General features: G+C 41.3%; 1 long non-coding RNA gene across 4 annotated transcripts in view; it reads left to right on the plus strand.

Annotated features, from left to right (window-relative positions):
• LOC140554782 (uncharacterized) overlaps nucleotides 1-19,115 on the plus strand; it is a 367,378-nt gene that overhangs the window by 237,385 nt on the left and 110,878 nt on the right. For all 4 annotated transcript variants that reach the window (XR_011979644.1, XR_011979642.1, XR_011979645.1 and 1 more), the window contains one exon: nucleotides 8,545-8,594. This is a non-coding gene — a long non-coding RNA (uncharacterized lncRNA). The remainder of the gene's footprint in view (nucleotides 1-8,544; nucleotides 8,595-19,115) is intronic.

Raw genomic sequence — 19,115 nt, forward strand, 5'->3', positions numbered from 1 at the left:
AGCATATTTACCAACAGAATAACACTGTTTAGTGTAAGGCTGAGACCAGATGTACATATGTGAGAAAACACATTGCAAAATATGCCATGATGCAGCTGCAGTATGCACTCGCAGATTGCTTCCCAAACATGTCAGAGTACAATTACACCCTGGAATGTTCTGGTGGGAAGTAACTTCATTTTTAAGACTGGTATCTCTTCAGCAAAAAGTTCAATTTTCTGTTTAGCATCCAGCTTGTTTTTGGCTCCACACCACGCCCTTCAAACTGTGCCTAGCAGTTTTAGTAAAGCACATGTTAATTTCAGGCACATTGTGAGTGCATTCTCCAACAGTGTCAAGGCACATTTTGTGATGCACTTGTACGTACATCTGCCGCTCTGCTTCCAGACTGGAACAAAGCTGAAACTGAATATGATTTTTGCCCTCATTCTGTAAAGCTTGTGCAGTCCCACAACAGCAGTCCCTACAAAAAAATGTAGCATTGTGGGCGAAGCATGGATCAATCATTTATATATGAATATATAATATAAGATGCAGTCTTTGCATGCTAATATTTGAACGTCAGTGTCATTTCTCAATTGTGGATGTCCTTAACATAACAACTCAGCATAGTGGAAGAAATATGAGAGTATGTCATTATGATAAGATCAATCTAAGGTGCAGTGATAAAAAAATTCCCTTGTGTTTTCTTTCCATTTAGTCTCTTAATCTATGTCCTATAGGCGAGGATTAAAGTGTACATTTGTGGAGCTCTTTAGTTGAGCGAGGGAGTATTACGCTCTGACCTTAAGAAATTGGGATCTGCATTCTCTGTGTCTAAAGGCATACACTTTAAGTAGTGCTTCAGGAGCCCAAACTGAATTCTTCTCAATTTTGATATAAGCAATGCTTACAGATATGCATTGACACTCTGTGCTGTGGTAGGATTGTGGAAAAAAAGGTTTGTTTTGGATAATTGTCCTTTTTCGGATGGATTGGCCTTTTCGTAGATGGATTGACATTTGTATATGCAGGTGTTCTGTGGAATGCTTTCTTCCCTTTACCCATACAATACCACATTGGTGGCAATACAACCCCAAAACACGATTGATCCACTCCATGCTTCACAGTTGGCAAGGTGTTCTTTTCATGAAGTGCAAGCCCTTGTATCATGTTTTGGGGCTGCCTTGGGTTCAGGACAGCTTGCCATTATTGCCCTATGAATCCTGGATCTGCAGGAGATCAGTGTATCTGTCTGTGAGCAGAAGCTTCACCATAAGAGGGTCATGCAGCAAGACAACGACCCTAAACAGACAAGTATGTACAAAATACAAAATGTACAAATACACATTTTAACATTTAGGAGTAGCCGATGGTCCGGACCATGACTGAATAGGAATGTTGTGGAAAGACCTAAAAAGAGCAGTAGTTTTGTAAAGAAGACCAGTTTGAAGTTTGATCAGCTGTTTACCAGTTTCCAGAGGTGTTAGACTGAGGTTCTTGCTGCACAAGAGGGTGACACCAGTTACAGACCATCAAGACATTTGTTTAAAGTTCTCTTCTAGTGATATCTAGTTTTTGGACATGGTCAAAGTTATGCAGAAATACTGAATATGGTAAATAGTTTACAAACTTTCTAGCAGCGCTGCATTGCCAAAAACGCCCTGTTTACCTAATTCTGTATGTTTATTCACAATACTCTAGTGGTTTACAGTGGTTGACCTTGCCCTTATCGTCAATGTACAAAACATTACAGCCTAAAAGAGTAAAAGTCTTTAATATGAAAAAATGGCATTGGAAATCATGTTGGAATGCAGCTGGCTACTGTTATAATTGCACCATGACTATCAGCAGTGTGGAAAAGCCGCTTGGCAAACTTTTGCAATGTGATCCAAAATGAGAAATTCTAGAGAGAGTAGGAATGAACAAAAGAGGGGGACAAAGAGAAAAAGAGGGCTTGCTTTTGATTGACAATCACAACATGCAATTAGCAGTGTGTGTGTGTGTGTGTGTGTGTGTGTGTGTGTGTGTGTGTGTGTGAAGGTGGGGGCAATGATGAGCAGCCGTGCTCCAGTGGTTTTGGACTGCAGCAGAGAGAGAGCGCTGAGTGGAGACTCATAGCCCCTGCCATATGGTAGAAAATCTTCTCCATCCCTATGCCCATGCCACAATGCTTCTGATGCTTTCTTTTCTCTCTCTCTCTCTCTCCCTCTCTCTCTCTCTCTCTCTCTCACACACACACACACACACACACACACACACACAGTTACAGGTAGACTGCAACATGAAATGTTTGAAAACACTATGCTTCAGAGATTTCCTCCTACTCTGAGGAACCTCTCAGTAAAGTTGGATTATGGAAGGGGTGGACTGATACACATATCGTCAGTCACGATTAGATCCCTATTCCAACAACAAAATAAGCCACAAAACATTACATATAAAATTCATATATTCATATATAAAAATCATTATACAGTATATTCATATAAAAAGGCCAGTGATTCGAGTGGGCACATACATAGCATAAGCCCTGCCTCCTCTCCTCCCATTTTACTCTGATGTCACTCAGATTTACCCAAATGTTTAGTTTTGAGCGACCTCAGCATTTTTTTTTTATTATTACACCCCCTTGATGGTTGGACAGAAAGACAAATGCACTCTATTGATCCTTACTAAAACATTAGTTTGCAACAGTATAAGTAAAGCAAAATGATATAGACAAAAAAGGATATAGATATAATAAACACACAATCTTCCTTTCTGCACATAATTACACACACATATACACTTCAAAGGCTTCCATGCAAAAACACGGCAGCATGAGAAAAAAACGGAATCACATGTTGTTGAATCGACTTTCAGCAAGCTTATTTACCTCAGATCACGGCTGTTATTAATGACAAAAGAGAACTTGATTAAACAGTAGGCCTCAGTGTAAATAAATGCAGAGCTGTAAGCGTGCACTGTTGTGGGCATGGTAAAGGTCAGTCAGGCGGGTCAGGTCCTGCAGCAGTACTTTGTTCTGTGTGTTAGTATAGTTGTGGAAACGCCTGGATGGCCTGCTGGCAGTGGGTCCGCCCTCCTCCCTCCTGTAGACCCTGACTGTAAGGCCTGTATGCCAGTGATGGATGGCTAGTTAGCCCAGAGCCAGGGGCCGAAGCTGGGCAGGGCCGGCTCTCGACAGGGGCTTTTACCCCCACCCCAGCCCTCAGCCCTCACACACCCACTCTCATTAACACACAGCCAGGGCCTGGCCTACTTCCTGCTACTGCCTCTCTAGCGACTTTCGGTGGACAACAATGCTGTGGGTAAAAGGATTTTATCATTCGTTAAACCCTTTCGATGCATAAAAATATACACCAGACTGGAAAACTCAACCTAATCTGCTGTATTTGTAGTGAACAATTGCTGTGAACAGTAATTTTTCAGTACTGAGCAAAAGAAAAGAAAACCGTTGACGTACCTATAGTACACCTAGAATAAAAGCCAGTGGGCAGGATGTAGTATGAAAATGGCAACTTTACAGGATAATGAAAAAAGTACTCATTAATATTCAATGGAAGTTAATGTAAAAGTTTATTTACATAGTCTAAAAGCATTTCTACTGAACCATCCATAATGAACTTCATACACAATGTAAAGAACAAATGCCAGTATCACATTATGTAAAAGAATCAAAAATGCAAATATAAAGATACAGCATGACAATGACAATGCATGACATGACAATGCATGACAATGACGATATGTTGCAAATGCAGCAAAAATTATGCTAAAAACTACTGGAGAATTCCTTTAAAGAGAACGCAAACTTAAGCACCCTAATGTTAAATACATTAATGCAGATTTCCTGCTACATTTTTGTATATTATAACAAAATGCATCCTTTAGTGGGCCTAAACATATCATAGTGGGTGGGATTTTTGATAACTGTTTTGGTAAGTGTTTTTGTCCATGCACAAGTGAAATTAGTCAGCTTTGTGGTTGACATTGTCCTCTAGGAGTGAACTATTAACAACTGAATTAACATAAATACTCAATATCTGTAAACTCTGACTGAATAGCTTTCATACTACAGGACCTGACAGCTGCTGAATGTTCACCGCTCCTTATATTATAAAGAGCACAAAATTGTGGATTTAAAATCCGTGCTGGCTGTGGTGTTGCTAAGGTTACTCACTCTGAGGGCATGCAATATGGAAGATAGGGCTGGTGATTGGGTCGTGTCCATCTCATGCCCTGATGTCACTTCATTTAGATTTACATCAGGTACTAAATTAAAATAGTCACTCAGCAAACACTCTCATCTCTCATTTCTCTCTCTCTTTCTCTCTCTCTCTCTCTCTCTCTCTCTCACACACACACACACACACACACACACACATGCACACACACACACATGCTCAGGAGTTGCGTGCAGTGTGAGCATTGAAGCAGAAAATATTGCTGTCTAGATATTTGTCCTGGGGCTGATAGAGGAGGCATTGTCTTGGGACTCTGTCGGGCCTCTGAGCTGATAGTTGTGCATGGCAGCTGCAAAGTGTGCTTTGTTATGTGTCTAAGGATTAGGGTTCAGGACCTTGTTTTTTCTTCAAATTCTAGGCAGATCAGAGACGCATGTGTTCCGAGGAGATCAGGGGTCAACTCCTCTCTGTCCAATATTTCTTTCTCCTTTTTTTTATAATTTATTTTTTTTATTTATTTTTATTTCCGTGCTTTTTGTAGTTTTTCGTTCCTGCACGCATTATTTCCAGGCAGCCTCTGAGAATGCCCAGCAGCGCGGAGAACCCCAAGGGGTTTCCATTTTCGTATTGTTCCCATTATCCAAAACACAGTACTTAACCTACAGGCATTTAAAGCAAAACTGAGAACAGCTGTCACATTAGAGGCAGACAATGCTGGCAGTAATAGCCAAAATACTGTAATTGAAGCCGTGATGTAATGCGAGTGCGGGCAGAATAAACAATAGTCGTTCTTTTGTTTGTTTTTCTAAACAGTTGAACAGTAGTGGCTTTTCCCTATAGGTAGCCAGCAGAGTTACACCCTGCACCAGTACATTGGGTTCTTCAGCAGAGCTACACTGTTTACTCATAATGAAGCTGGATTTGCACTGCCAGCATGTGCTCTCTCGCTCCCTCTCCCTCTCTCTCTCTCTCTCTCTCTCTCTGCAGTCTCTAAACTGTAGCAGAGGGTTGGTGTCGTATCCTATTGTGTGTCATTGTGTAAAGGAGGGGGGTGTCAGTTTCGGGGTGTGTTTGTCTATAGGGGCCGTGCAGCAGCTGAAAGCAGCGGGGGGACACTGCTCTCAGTAACGAGGACACACTGCTCGCTCATCTCTTTCGACCACCCTCTTCAATGTGCTCCATCACTTTGTGGGTGCTGCTTAAGTCTATGTCCAAATAAACAGATTGCCACTTTCTGTCAGTGGCATTCATTTCGTTATCTAATGTTGCGATGAACTGCCTGATACAATCAAATACAGCCAAACTACTTTTGAGCATGGATGTACAGTAGAAGCCTATTTGTAACTATATGTTCACTAAATGCACATACACCTATAGACTGATGTCATGTAAAAAGCCTTAGTTGTTATTGCTGTTTTTTGACTATGCTAAAGAAATTTTAACATTATAATGGCTTCAAAACAAGTAATTTCAATTAATGATATTATGTTGCATTTTTTTATTCTTCCTATGTATATATCAAAGAATGACAAATATGACAAAGCGTCTCCTTTTCTATATATAGAAGGAAAAATGTATAATGTAGGGTCATGCTGCTTGCCATCAGCAGCCGGAGTCCAAGAGAGCACAATTGCCCTTGCTCCCTCAAGGGGTGGATTGATGGCACTTCCTCTCAACATCTCTCCTAGTGTGAGGTTGGTAAGCACAGGTATCTCTTAGCTGTTGTATTAGAGCTGAGGATCCAGCGAGTGCAGTGGCTGCCTAGCGATGCTGCATCAGTGGCAGTACGAAAAGAGACTGACTAGGTGCTAGTCTACATCTTTCTGGTGTTGGGGACATTGCTGGTTATAGGGAGAGTTCACATAAACAGGGATTGCCGAATGTGCCCTCCAAATTGGACAGAAAATGGTGTCAAATTAGCCAAAAAAAAGTCTAACATATAAAATCCATATTTTCTAACATATAGAATAACATCTGCTCCCTCATTGTTTCTTCCTAAATCAAAGATACAAAAAACATACTTGTGTTGGAATAACTGTCTTTCTACTAGATTTTACAGCATTGCGATGAAAATGTAATTGCATTCAGTGATATGAGTATTAATAAGGTCAGGATGTAGGATGATCACCACCCCACCTCATCCCCAACTCTTCAACTCATCCTTAAAGTGTTGGAAGGAGCACCATCATTCCAGAGAACACAGTTCCACTGCTCTACAGCTCAATACTGGTGGGCTTTATACCCTTAATACCCCTCTAGCCCACGACTGGCATTAGGTTCATGTTTACCTGCTCCAGAGAGTCCTATTCTCTTGACAGTAAATAATAAGGGGTGTCCGCAAACATCTGGACATATGGTGTATTTTAAAGAGTTAGTCAATGAACATGATAATGGACGTACGAGTGCCAGGGTAGAACAGCATAAGCTGCTTTTACCCTGTAATAACAATGTAATTGGGAGCTAGAGCCTTTATATCACGCTGTTATTACACAGCGAGAGAACCGCTCAGCACAACTTGGTGCAATCAATTCACTGCAGCCTTCACTAGGTCTGTTGACACTGTCCATTTAGAGTAGCGGGCTGCAGAAATATGGCCTATTAATTGGTGAATCATGGCTCGTTGCAGTAGCCATGATTGCCACCAAAGTGAAAAACAGTGAGATTATTAGCCACCCTGCAATGAATTTTATTATGATGTACAGGGCTGTGCGTCTGCCGAGACCATTCCACCTCAGCGGGAAAGCAGCAACACCGGACTTATTAGTCATACTTCACTAGCTGTCAACAGGCACAAAGCCGACTCGTGATTAAAAATGAACATCCCGCCCGCACTCAGGATCCCTCTCGTGTTGGGTGTCAGAAGTGAAATGTTGGGTTATTTGTGTGCTTTATTGATGGACTTGCTCGGAGGTGAAGGAGATGTTTTTTGAGATTGTCTGTTAATTCTTCGAATGCAACAGAGACGGAGAAGCGAGAGGGAGAGCGGGAGGAAGATGGCTAAGGGAAATAAATCAGTGAATCAGGAATTCTCAGTTTCATAATTCTGTGGAAAATATGGGGAATAAAAATCCCATTACAGAGGAAATTGAAGTCCTTTGTTCTTAAGTATTTCACTTCTTCAGATATTTCCCTGGATGGAGCTGGGGATTCAGCGGGCCGGAGTTACCCAGTCGAGACAAACAGGAATTAAAACGCCATATGCTCTGAAACGCTACCTCGCCGCTGCTCAAACGCTTCTGCAATTTCTCCCACTACAAAGAGAGGCCTACGTTTCCAGTGCCTACTTCATTTATTTATATATTTCCTTATTTGTGTGCTTATGTGCATCCCCTTTGTCAGAGCTGCAGAGATAATGCCCACATTGTTTTGCAGAATGCTAATTGCTGGAATCATTCAGCTGATGGGCGAGCATTATGATGGAAAAGGAAATGCAATATTGAGTTCCTGAAAAGATGTCCGTGCAAAATCTATGATGTGCCGTCTAACGCACTGACTGCGTGCGTCCTGAGCGTGTGTCCGGCAGGAGTGTGTGTGTAGTCAGGTAGCACTGGAACCAAGAGCCAGGGACACTCAGCTTTGATTTGTTAGGCCAATGAGACGATTCTGTTTCGGGAGTTCAGCTCAATCTCAATCTAGCAGCACATTAGAGGTCCTGTTCCCCTACGCCCCACCTAGCTCAGTTAATTGTGTGTTTTCAACCCGCCGTCGGAGGCTAATTTAGCTATAGATTGAAATGAAACAGCCCTGGCCTCACATTTTCTGGCAATCAAGACTCCAATTTGACTGTGTTTTCTCAGCAGACATTAATGATTCCAAAGCTAATACTCATTGTTTGAAGTGACATAGCAGCCCTGGCATTTACTTAACCTTTTGTCTTATGTACAAGTCTGAGTCAATGCAGAATTTACTCTTAATTAATATCTTTTCTTCCCTTTCCGCCAACACTCATTTCTTGAACATTCAGGGACAGTCAAACCAGACAAAGGCACATAGTTCAGAGATAAAGAACATTTTTATTCAATCAAAAAACCTTTTTTTTTTTTTTTGTTCTTCAGATTTAATTTGTCAGTCATAATTAACATCCGAAGAAGTCATCCTGTTTTTACTTTAATAATTAGATAAGGGTGATAAATAATAGTGTGGGTCAACTTGATTCTTAAAGTGCTCTTATGAGGCTGATCACCAAAGCCAAGTGTAATTCTTTGTATGTTGCTTGTTAAGTTATTAGCATAGTAGTAACTGTGATTATGCACTGAAATTAGGGTTCAAGAGGATACTTGTGAGTCCTACTTGCCTTTATATATATATGGAGGTCTACTTATCTGAATGATTTTACTCTAATAAGTGTGTTTTTATTGTTTTTATTGTTTTTACTCAGGTAGCTGGGGCAGGAGTAACTGGCTGGACGTGAGACTCAGGAAGTAAATGGTAAGTCTTAATCAGGCAAAGGCAAATATTCCATGTGTTGATACTTTCACACAAAGCTTTTTGTTCTTTTGCACTTTTTGACATAATTTGAAATGGACAGCTGTCCTTTATATAAAATATAAAAGGTGAATGGGCCAATAGAAATGCTCCTAAATGCCTTCTAATGTAAAATCTTTTACATTGTCTTCCATTGAAAGTAAAGATGGATTTTTCCTTCTCCTGTAAAGTTGTCTTTTTGGAGATGCAAGTTTGTGTGTGTCTGTGACGATTACAATTCCTGTCTGGAAGCCTGGAAGCAATTAAGACAATCGGAACAAACTATAAACAGTGACCGTCCCTAAAGTAGTAAAAACCTGAAAACTCCTGCAATCATTTCACTCCTCTTTTCAGAAAGAAATCTACCCCTCCCCCCACCCTCCACTTTAGAAAGGCCCCTTTGTGTACATTACCCAGCATACACACAGTGTTCAAGTGGCACACATGTTTAAAACCTGTGACAGAGTTCATTTATTATTCAGCCATATGCCGAACAAATAAGGGGAATAAGGCGAGCACAGGTCGCACTCATGGTACAGTTGTATCTCTCTTTTTCTTTCTCTCTCTCTCTCTCTCTCTCTCTCTCTCTCTCTCTCTCTCTCTGTCTCTCTCCCTTTATGTCTCACTCTTACACTGTCTCTGAGGAGTCCCACCTGGACGAGGCCGAGGTCAAAGTCTGGTCAAACAGCAGCAGGCCTGTGTGGCTGTGTGAGAGCAGATGAAGTGGTCAGCAGTGTGACAGGTAGTGGGGGATTCTGACAGGCCTGGCTACAGTGTGGATTAAAGGGATGGGGGGGGCAGCGACCGAGCAATACAGAAAGACACAGACAGAGAGAGAGAGAGAGTAAGAGAGGGGCTAGCGGTCCATGCTAGGCTGTGCTGTGGAGCATGGAAATAACAAAGCCTCAGAGACAGCCCCAGTCGGCCTGCCTGAACGTGGTCATTCTGAGCGACCGGTTCGAGTTCCAGTGTGTGTAATCTTACATAAGGCTGGCAGAGATTAAAATGGCAGCGTAATTACGGCGGTGCGGGAGATTCCTGCTGTGTTTGCATACACGCGCAGGATTTGTAAGCTGTGCATTAGCCGCACGGAGAGAGAGGGCCACCACAGAGAAGGTAATTTAAGGAGAAAATTCCACCGGATTCTCTCTCTCTCTTTCTTGCTTTCGGCCCGATATCATTACGGCCCATATATGCGCTATCACGTTCCTGCGTAGCTCACCCCACACTGTAGATGAACACCATGGCAATTAATTGTTCTGGGTTTTGGTTTTATAGCTTGTTCGTTGACCAAAGCTCAGGGAATGGTTTGTTCTAGCCACTGGTATCTAAATTAAATTGTCTTTATCTCCTGCTGGAAAAAAAGGGAGAGGGGAGGGAAAAAAATTAATTTGTTAGATCAAAAAAATATTTAATTTTTGAGCACATCAAACAAACTTTTATTCAGGGTGTACCGAGGCAGTCCTCCCCTTTTTTTTCTTAATTAAGAAAGCATTCTATTATTAAACCAGATGAAAAGGAAACATCAATTCAAACAGTACAGTCATGTTCGACTACTACTAATCTTTTGGTAATTATTTTTTAATTGAATCTTTTGAACACAAAAAACCCTGAGCAGATGCCTGTATTACTTGAGTCCCCCATCACACTCGGCGCGCTGTGTGTGCAAGATGATGCTCCTGCATGTGCGAGTGAAAGGGGAAGGCGAAGTTGAAGAAAAAAGGGGGAATTAAAAAGTGGAGGAAAGGGAGAATGGGGAGAAGGAGCGAGAGGGAGAGGGGGGCCAGCGGAGAGACCCGGTGGTGCTCCGAGGAGACAGAAACTTCTACATAAATGAACAGCTCAGCAGCGAAACTTCTTTAGATGATAACACATACGCACACATGCACTATTGTGTGCACACAGGTCTGTGTCAGGATTCTGCTGATACCCACAATATTTTTTTCCAAACGGAGAGGTCGAGTGGTTTGAATTGAAACAGAGATCCTCGCTACTTTACCTCGCATTCCTCCTTGCCTCGCTTCTTCTAACCTAGAAAAAGGCTGGACGAGCATAGCCTCTAAACTTTTGCGAGGAGTGGAGTGCTGATTTGCGGAAGTTCATATGATTAGTCTTAAGGGGAACACGCTTTAAAAGTGTATTAGCAGAACCCAGTGCAAAGTTGGAAGGCTTTTCCGGGGAGGGAAAAAAAGGAAAGAGGGGAAGAAAAAAAAAAACAGACTATGGAATGGGAAACTTGATTTTTTTTGACACTTGATATGCTCCCTAAGTGGAAATTTGTGAAGTGTGCTCTCAGGCTCTTCAAAGTACTTAAGGCGGTTGGTGGAGATGCAAAGAGGGGCTTATGAAACAGGGCTGTAAGAATGGTCAGTAATAAAGAGGCATCTTTAACTTTATGCAGCGGCGCATAGGCCATAATCAGGCACAGCCCAGCCCAGATAAACCTGGGCAAATCACATTAAACACGCATTATGCATGTGGCTACGAAATGCCGCGCCACAAAGTGGCTCCTCCGTTGGCTCAGACGTACTCGGCATCTGAAGCTGTCAGCATCATTTCTGACAAACATGATTTGTCGTATTACATCCCTTTTTCACGCACACACCGGGGGTGTCTTTCCATCCACCAAACAGCAATATGTCCACCAACATTACAGGTCCTTGTAATCTCTGACATGGAACTGGTTGAAGCGTTGTAGTGCCGCAGATTTATCGCTAGTTGGCTGGTTGGCTGAACAAAGGGCCCGTAGGAAGGCGATACTATTTCTGATGCTGTTCCGAAAGTCTGAGACTCACCTCCTTTTAATGCCAGTGTACAACGTACGTATAAAAAACGAGCTATGTTGCATTTTTGTTGATGCAGCAGGATATAAAAAAATTGCAAAATTGCACAAAATACTTGGAAATTACAGTGTTGTGGTTGGTACCTAATGAAGAAACAGGTTCATTAAAAGACAAGGCTAGATGGAAAGACCTTCTAACAAAGGGGTAAAGAGAGAGGAGAGAAAAAGATGGAGAGATTGAGGGGGGGGGGGGGTCTGCATGCGAAAAGGAAGAGATAAATAAACAATTACGCAAATAACCTTCAGAAAAGTCACCTGTCCTCCATAAGGAGGCTGTCGACAGCTCGTCAAGGGAAATTAAAGGTTTGCCACCGTCATCTATCCGCAGAGCCTGGCTTCTTTGAAAATGGTAGTGCTTTTGAGGACGGAAAAGGATTTTTATGCCAGATATGTACGGGTGCAGGCAGTGATTTTGCAGGCAGTCTGTCAAAAGAGCACAGGAGGACTGAAGAAACATACAGACACACACATACACACACAAAGCCTCAGCACTATCAGAGATATCGCTGCTACCTACCATAGTAGTGTATAGCAGTTGGAATGTTTCAGCATTCTGCGTGATGTATCTACACTGACTATCCAGGGAGTTTTAGTATTCACCCTGAGAACAGAGGACAGATGCACAGGTTGAATGTGCAGGTGTTGGAGCTTTGTTTAGACTCCAGGTGAGTGTGGTGAAGTCAGCCTTACAATACGTACTGTACAGAAGCCTTCAAGATACTGAATTACCCTTCACTTCACTGAGTCCAGCAAAACACAGTAGCAGGACTAAAGCGTAATGTGTATGTATGTATGTGTGTGTGTGTGTGTGTGTATTTTTCCCCCATAACTTCACTTTGTCTTATGACTTTTCCAAGATCTGCTCTTTTTATTAAATGTGTACTCTTTTATACAATCGTTTACTCAGAACAATTCAAACAAATTTAATTCAATTTCACTGAAAAAACAGAACATGTCCTGAGTAAAAGCAGTGATGGCGGCACTTCTCTGTCTCTTTGGGCAAATAGTGTAATTTCATTAAGCATTGCCTTAGCATTGCTTTAGCACTAGCCCGGCCTGAAAATGAAGAGATCTACTATGTCTTTCTTGTGACTACTGTGAGATTTAGTTCTGTAGGAATGCCATTTGTGAGCAGTTCCACGACACATATTACTGTCTCTCCTGCCTATGTCAGATCTACAGAATAGTAAAGGCACCATTTATTTTAGTAACATAACCACTTATATTTGAAATTGATTCTAAATGCAAACAGGCAGAACTCTGGATGCTGCCGTCGTTGTTTTTTTTCGTGGCTAAAAACCTCTTTCTTTAAATTTCACACTGTGTGTTATAGTAGGATAAAAATGGAGAGAAATAGAGAGTGCGAGAGAGAGAGAGAGAGAAAAAAATCAATAGGGAAGACATTGCTGGAGGCTTACATATTACATTTTGCATAAAAGTCAGACTTAATTTGGCTTTGATCATCATTCCCAGAGATGACTCACTGGAGCCACTGTCATTAGTGAATCCTGGGAAAAAGCAGACACTGACGGAGAGCGAAAGTCTCCGGATTGGTCCCTCTTCCTTCAGCTCTGTGTTTTTTTTTTTGGGTTTTTTTTTCGGTACAGAGGTTTCCGGGATCTGCTACATTAAAGTGGAGAACTTTAAGAGGTATTCAGCACTGGACGCCTTCTCCAAACGTGACAGTGAAAAGCCTTTAGAATCATCACACAAACCATATCTTGCACTGTTGCAAGCGCTATTAAGGCTGCTAATTGTTTTATGATTTTATTTGTACAATTTATTACGCTCTCATTTTTAAGGAGCGAAAAAAAAAAGTCTGGTTCCGTCTGCCTCAGAGCTATGTTCTGTGCATTGTAGCTAATGGTTTTGCTTGACAAAGTTGTAGGAAGATAGCTAGCTTCAGAACTTCTGTACAAGAATAGCTTGGCCTTGATTGTTATCGTCCTTGTTTTACAACATATTTTTGGCAATCAGTTCACGTCAGATCAAAAAGAGTTTTTGTTCACAATTATAAAAAGCTTTAATAATATTCAGGATTAGATTGCAGAGCTGCAGTCTCTGATTAAAAATCACATTAGCTGTAAAAAAAAATGGAGAGGAAAAAAAAAGCTGGAGAAATACAATAAAATAATGAATGAAGATATGAATGTAATTAATAGATAGAAGAGTTTCACAGAAAGAATAAAGAAATTTGTCTTCTCTTCCAAACACAATGCCATTGTTCTTGGGACATTCAGAAGTCACTTCATTATTAATGATACTGGGTTTGATAATGGTCTTTTTTTGTGTGCAGTTTCACTGTTTCAACATATTCAAACTCTCACTTTCTCACCAAGCTTTTGATACTCATCTATACCGCTGGCAACAATAACTGGAGCCGAGCGACGGGCACATTGCTGTGTGTTCTTGCAGACTTCTTTTATTTTGACATGTCTCGTCACATGGCATGGTATCATGTTCTAAACTTCACAGCGGTTACAAGATAACACTGCCAAGAGCTTCAGAGTGATCTGTTCTCAGAAGTGTTACTGTACACATGAACATTAGCCGTTTAAGGTGGTTGGCGGGGACTGCCATGCGCTCATGGAAGATTGAATGCAAACGTTGACTTTCCATTGGCTTTTTCTCTCCCTCCCTGGCCTCTGAAAACTAGGCATCAGTGTCAGAAATGACAAGGCAAAGTTCATGTGCTTATTTAAGGAGCTTATTTCTGGGTGTCTGCGGCAAAATGCTCTGTGATGGGGAGCTTAGTTTTAATAGTCTAGACTGGGCACGTTACACAAAGCCTGGTGTGGTGCTGGAGTGTAACATAATAGGAAAACATGTGAAGCGGTCTTAAACCTCCATCCCAGTTCTTTGGTCCTGTGGCCATAAAGATGAAAGCAGCATCAGTTGCCATCGTATGGGAACACTAATTATTATTAGAAGCAGACTGCCACAGTGTTTTTGCTGGCGATCAAATCAAACGTGTGGATGTAATGCCATATAATCTTCAATGATCTGGAGTGTTCAGAAAAATATGATGGAAACAGGAATAGCCTTAACTCGTATTTCACCTTACAGTGTACGTAAAGCCGGCCAACATGGCACACAGGAGTCAAACAAAGAGGCACTTTTGGACACTTTGTACTGCAGCCTCTGTTGTTTATGGCTGTTAACCAGCAGATGCTGATAGAGCATACATCATCTCTATGCACGAAGACATTCGTTTTCCATTTTCCAGAGCTGTCTGCTTTTCCCCCCAAAGTGTGCTGATTGAATTAGCATGCGGCCGCGTGAGCTCTCCGCCTCCTAATGAAGAAATGAATTACACCGTCTTCCGTCAAAGTACTTTAATCTTATTAGAGTTAACCACAATGACCAAGTATTGTTCACAGACATGACAAAGAAGAAGAATAACATTTGAACTACAATGGACCCTGGATCTTACTTAGTGAATTGCATTAATATCAAATAACATTACATCACGCTCTTTGTCAGACGAGACGGGGGGAAAAAAGGACATTTTCATTTCAGGTCTATCAACAGCTTCATCAGAAGCTAATGTGGTAAGATGAATGCTCTCCTCAAGTTATTTTTCACTCTTTTGCAAGTCTGGGGTGTTACAGGCAGGGTCACAGCCTGCTGGATTGTGCCGCTTTATTTTAGTATGATGGTGGAAAGGCCTCTCAGTTTTAATTACTTGTAGACTTGCAGACAGCTCTTTGGTGAGCAACTCCATTTCAAGTTCAGGTGCAAAGTGGCACTCAGTAGTTTTGCTACAGTGTAGTGACAGCATAGGCCTGCATATGCTGAAAAGTACAGTCTTAGCACATGCAGTGCATTTGAAAAACATGTGTTGAAATATTGCACAAGTCAAAATATTGGAAACATCGGATTTTTCCGTTTAGATAAAAAAAAAATATTTGATCTAAAAGCTCATGTGTAAAATGCTGGATTTATGGTTCTAAAGTAAAGTTAGGAAACCAACAGAAAGTCAGTAAAACACCCCAGCAACAGGTTATTAGTTTCAACTGCTATCAAGGACTCTGCATATGTGGAACTTCGTTAAGCCTGTTAGTGGCTCCTCATGAAGATGCTTGAGAGCACACCAAGAATCTGCAGAGCTATCCTAAAGAATCGACAATAGGAGATGTATTTGGTTTCTTGAACATTGCTTGGTCATAGAGTTTTCTTCACTGTGTGGAAAACTGTGAAAATAGGTAAAACCCTCTGTTCCTCTAGCGTATGTTGTTGTTGTTGTTTGCTAGCGCCTGTAATGTACAAGAGCTAATATTTCGATATGTGTCATAAAACTGCTAACAAGAGCTACCAACATTGGAGAATGAACTTGCATTCATATGAAGCCACCTGCCATATATTTGCAGACATCTGCCCACACAATATAGGACAGCTCAGCATTCTTGGAGAAGAGAGCTAACTTTAACTTGTCAGTTCTGCCTGCATGACCTTAGCATCGCTCTTGATTGACTGGCATAGCTCTATGCCGTCTAAGAGAGCACTCCTTCCCAACCAGTATAATACAGCTAACAAAAATACTGTACAAGTTACGTGTTACTAAATAAATGCTGCTTTAGCTTGTGAAGTCCATGCGCCAAAAAGGGATCTTTGGTGTGATGCCAACTATTTTTTGGTTGCCCAAAGCCGAGGTTCTCAAAAAGCATGCTCAGGTCCTCTACAGACGGTCCACAGCTTTACTTTTAACTTGTTTCCCAACACATGAGCAGGAGTGTGAACTGGGGCTCTGAGGACTGGTTTGAGAACCTACGCTCTAAAGAATTTTTCAGTGGAGGATTCTTCAAAAACCCCATTCTTCTAAAAGATTCCATTGAAGAACCACTCCTAAAAGCTCAGCTGAAACCACTGAAGCTAGAGTTTATTTAGGGAACCAAAAGTGGCTTTTCAGTGGCATTGAATCAGGCATGAAACTTGTGGAACTTTCTCTTTTAAACACCCTACCGTGCAGTCTGGTAATGCTGAATGTGACAGCCCCGGATGCTGGGGACGACCTGTAACAAAAGCCCAGATGAAGAGATGAGTGAATCGGATTACTGTCCTGAATCAGTGTTCCTAAGCCACCGTTCAGTGTATGCTGATGCATACTGCGTGGTGATGTGTGATCAGTGTTTAAGCACAGTATATGTGGGAATTCAGTGGGGAGTACCGTGCATCTTCCTGCTAATTCTCCGCCTGTAGGGAGGTGGCTTTACAGTGACTCAGTGGACGGCGGCGTGCGAGGCTACACTGCTTTACATGATTACTCCAGGTTTCTCAAGCACAGGCTTAAGAAAGAGCCTTCTCACACACCGCAGCTCAGGGAATTGTTAAATGATTGGCCTAGCACTTAATTCAATAATTTCTTTCTCTCCCTTTCTCTTTCACCCTCTCTCTCCCCTCTCTCCGTCCTCTCCTCATTGATCACGCTGGTTAGGGAAATGTGATATTTTGCATATCTGGCTAAGTGCTCTTAACAACCCCAGCCTGTGCTGTGTTAAAAATTAATAAATAAAAAAAGGGGGAGGGGTGATCTTGTCAGGGAAGTAATTTGCTTCTCTTGAACCAATGATGGCTTGCACTTTATGCAAATTGGTGTCTGGGGACAACAAAATCCCTCTTAATACATATGCAGACTTCATAAAAACACTGTGAAAAGAAGGGAGGGAGAGAGGGAGGGAGGGAGAGAGATGATAAATAGCAAGTCAGCGCAATGCTTCGTGTGAATTTCACTGTCTGCAACAACTGACACTATCAAAGGCTGTGGCTACACTTCAAATTAGAAATGCAAGCGTCACGCTATTCCATCCTAACAAGCATCGGTTTAAGGGATTAGCACCTGTATTCATCAAAAAAATTCGGAACATATCCCAGAATGCAGCTTGAAAACAAAAAGGCAGGCTCTCACGATCAGAGCAGCGTAGCAGTGTGAGGGTTCAGTAGTTATTGTGGGATATCTGGTACTTATTGATCGCATAGGTTAGTGGACTGAGTTGTTTATTTGTAAAACTCCACAAAAAAGGAGAGGGGGGTGTTTGTTAGAGGTTCTTTAGTGAAGACAATTGTTCTATGTAGAATCCAAAGAATCATTTCAATGCTTAAATGGACATTTGTGTAGTTAAATAGTTCTTCATGTCCAGGAACCTTGTACAGTTTGTTCTATATAGCACCAGAAGGGGTTCCACTACTGTTACAAGTCTAAAAAACTTTGCTTAGAGAAAGGGATCCTAAGAAGACTTAAATAACAGAACCCATTAACCTCTGTTAGAACCTGCATAGTGCTGGGGTGTCTTAGACATTTTAGGCACTGTACCACTATGATCCAACCTCCAAAAGACCACCCATATTTCATCTCACCGAGACACATAAGCCACACACATACTTATTGTATACACAGTTGGCCTATGTTCCTCTTTTTTAATGCTCACAGATAATTTTCCGAGGTCATCCGCTGTACCACTTCACGCAACACAGTTTGAAAACCGCTGGCATAGTGGAACAATAATAGTCTCCAGCTACTGTTATCCACTTGCATATCAAATCAAATGGTGTAAAGGTGAGTAAAAACCTTAGGTGCATAGTTCCCCACAGTAGTAGATATATGCACAAATATATATATATATATATATATAAAAAGAAATGCACTGTATATACTCTATCCATGCATTATTACACTGTTTAAAATGTACAGGTTAATATATAATCTAGGAAAAGTCACATTACAGTTTACATAAAGACACTGAACAGATAGAATTCAAGTGTAGTGTGAGTAGGGACAAGTCTTTGATAGGTGCAGTGTGACTGAGCAGAGGTCACAGTTTCAGTAAGTAGGTGCAGGGTGCAGAGTGTGTGTGTGTGTGTGTGTGTGTGTGTGTGTGTGTATGTATGGGATGGTGGTGTAATGAGATATCTTGTATGATGATACCAGTGAGATAGCTCTGTGACAGACTGGACTAATACCGGCAGTTCAGCAGCCTAATTGCTTGGAGGTAGAAGCTGTCTCGGCCTAAATGCACACTCTGCATTTATTTCAGCATATTGACAATTAGTGTGTTCTATACCCTCTTGTAAAGGTTCCTAAATGGTCCTGTTTGGGAAAAAAACATACAGTACAGTGAAGAAGGTTCTCACTAATGTGACAATTAGAATTACAAAGCTTCTTATCTGGGCAGTAAGTGCTTATTTGCTCAGTAAATGTGTAATATTGAAATAAATACAAACAATATGCATAATATAAAAAGTAATGATTTGTCACTGAGTTTATTAAACTTCCAAAGTTCTCATGGGAGTCTAGTATTATTTACAGTTATTATCCAAATATTGGTTTAGAAAATCAATGCTTAATGATGTTAAATCAGGTGAGCTTGTGATGAAAGCAAACAAATCCATGTGCTGGCTGGGGGGCATCCAGGAGAAATCTGGAACCAAGCTTTATTCTTTACACTAGCTCACAAGATCTCAGCTACTTTCCTTCTTTGAGAATTCGTTGTTACTTTTGATTGTGTCTATGTTTATCTGTCTCATTTTGAAGAGATAAATGGTTTTAAATGATGTACTTTTGAATTTTCTGAAAAGTACGGTATATATTATGTTTCATGTGAAGGTTCTTCAAACTGAATAGGGTCTTCACACTCATTCACATAAAC

This window comes from Salminus brasiliensis, chromosome 4 (genome assembly GCF_030463535.1).
Source record: "Salminus brasiliensis chromosome 4, fSalBra1.hap2, whole genome shotgun sequence".
NCBI classification, from domain to species: domain Eukaryota; kingdom Metazoa; phylum Chordata; class Actinopteri; order Characiformes; family Bryconidae; genus Salminus; species Salminus brasiliensis.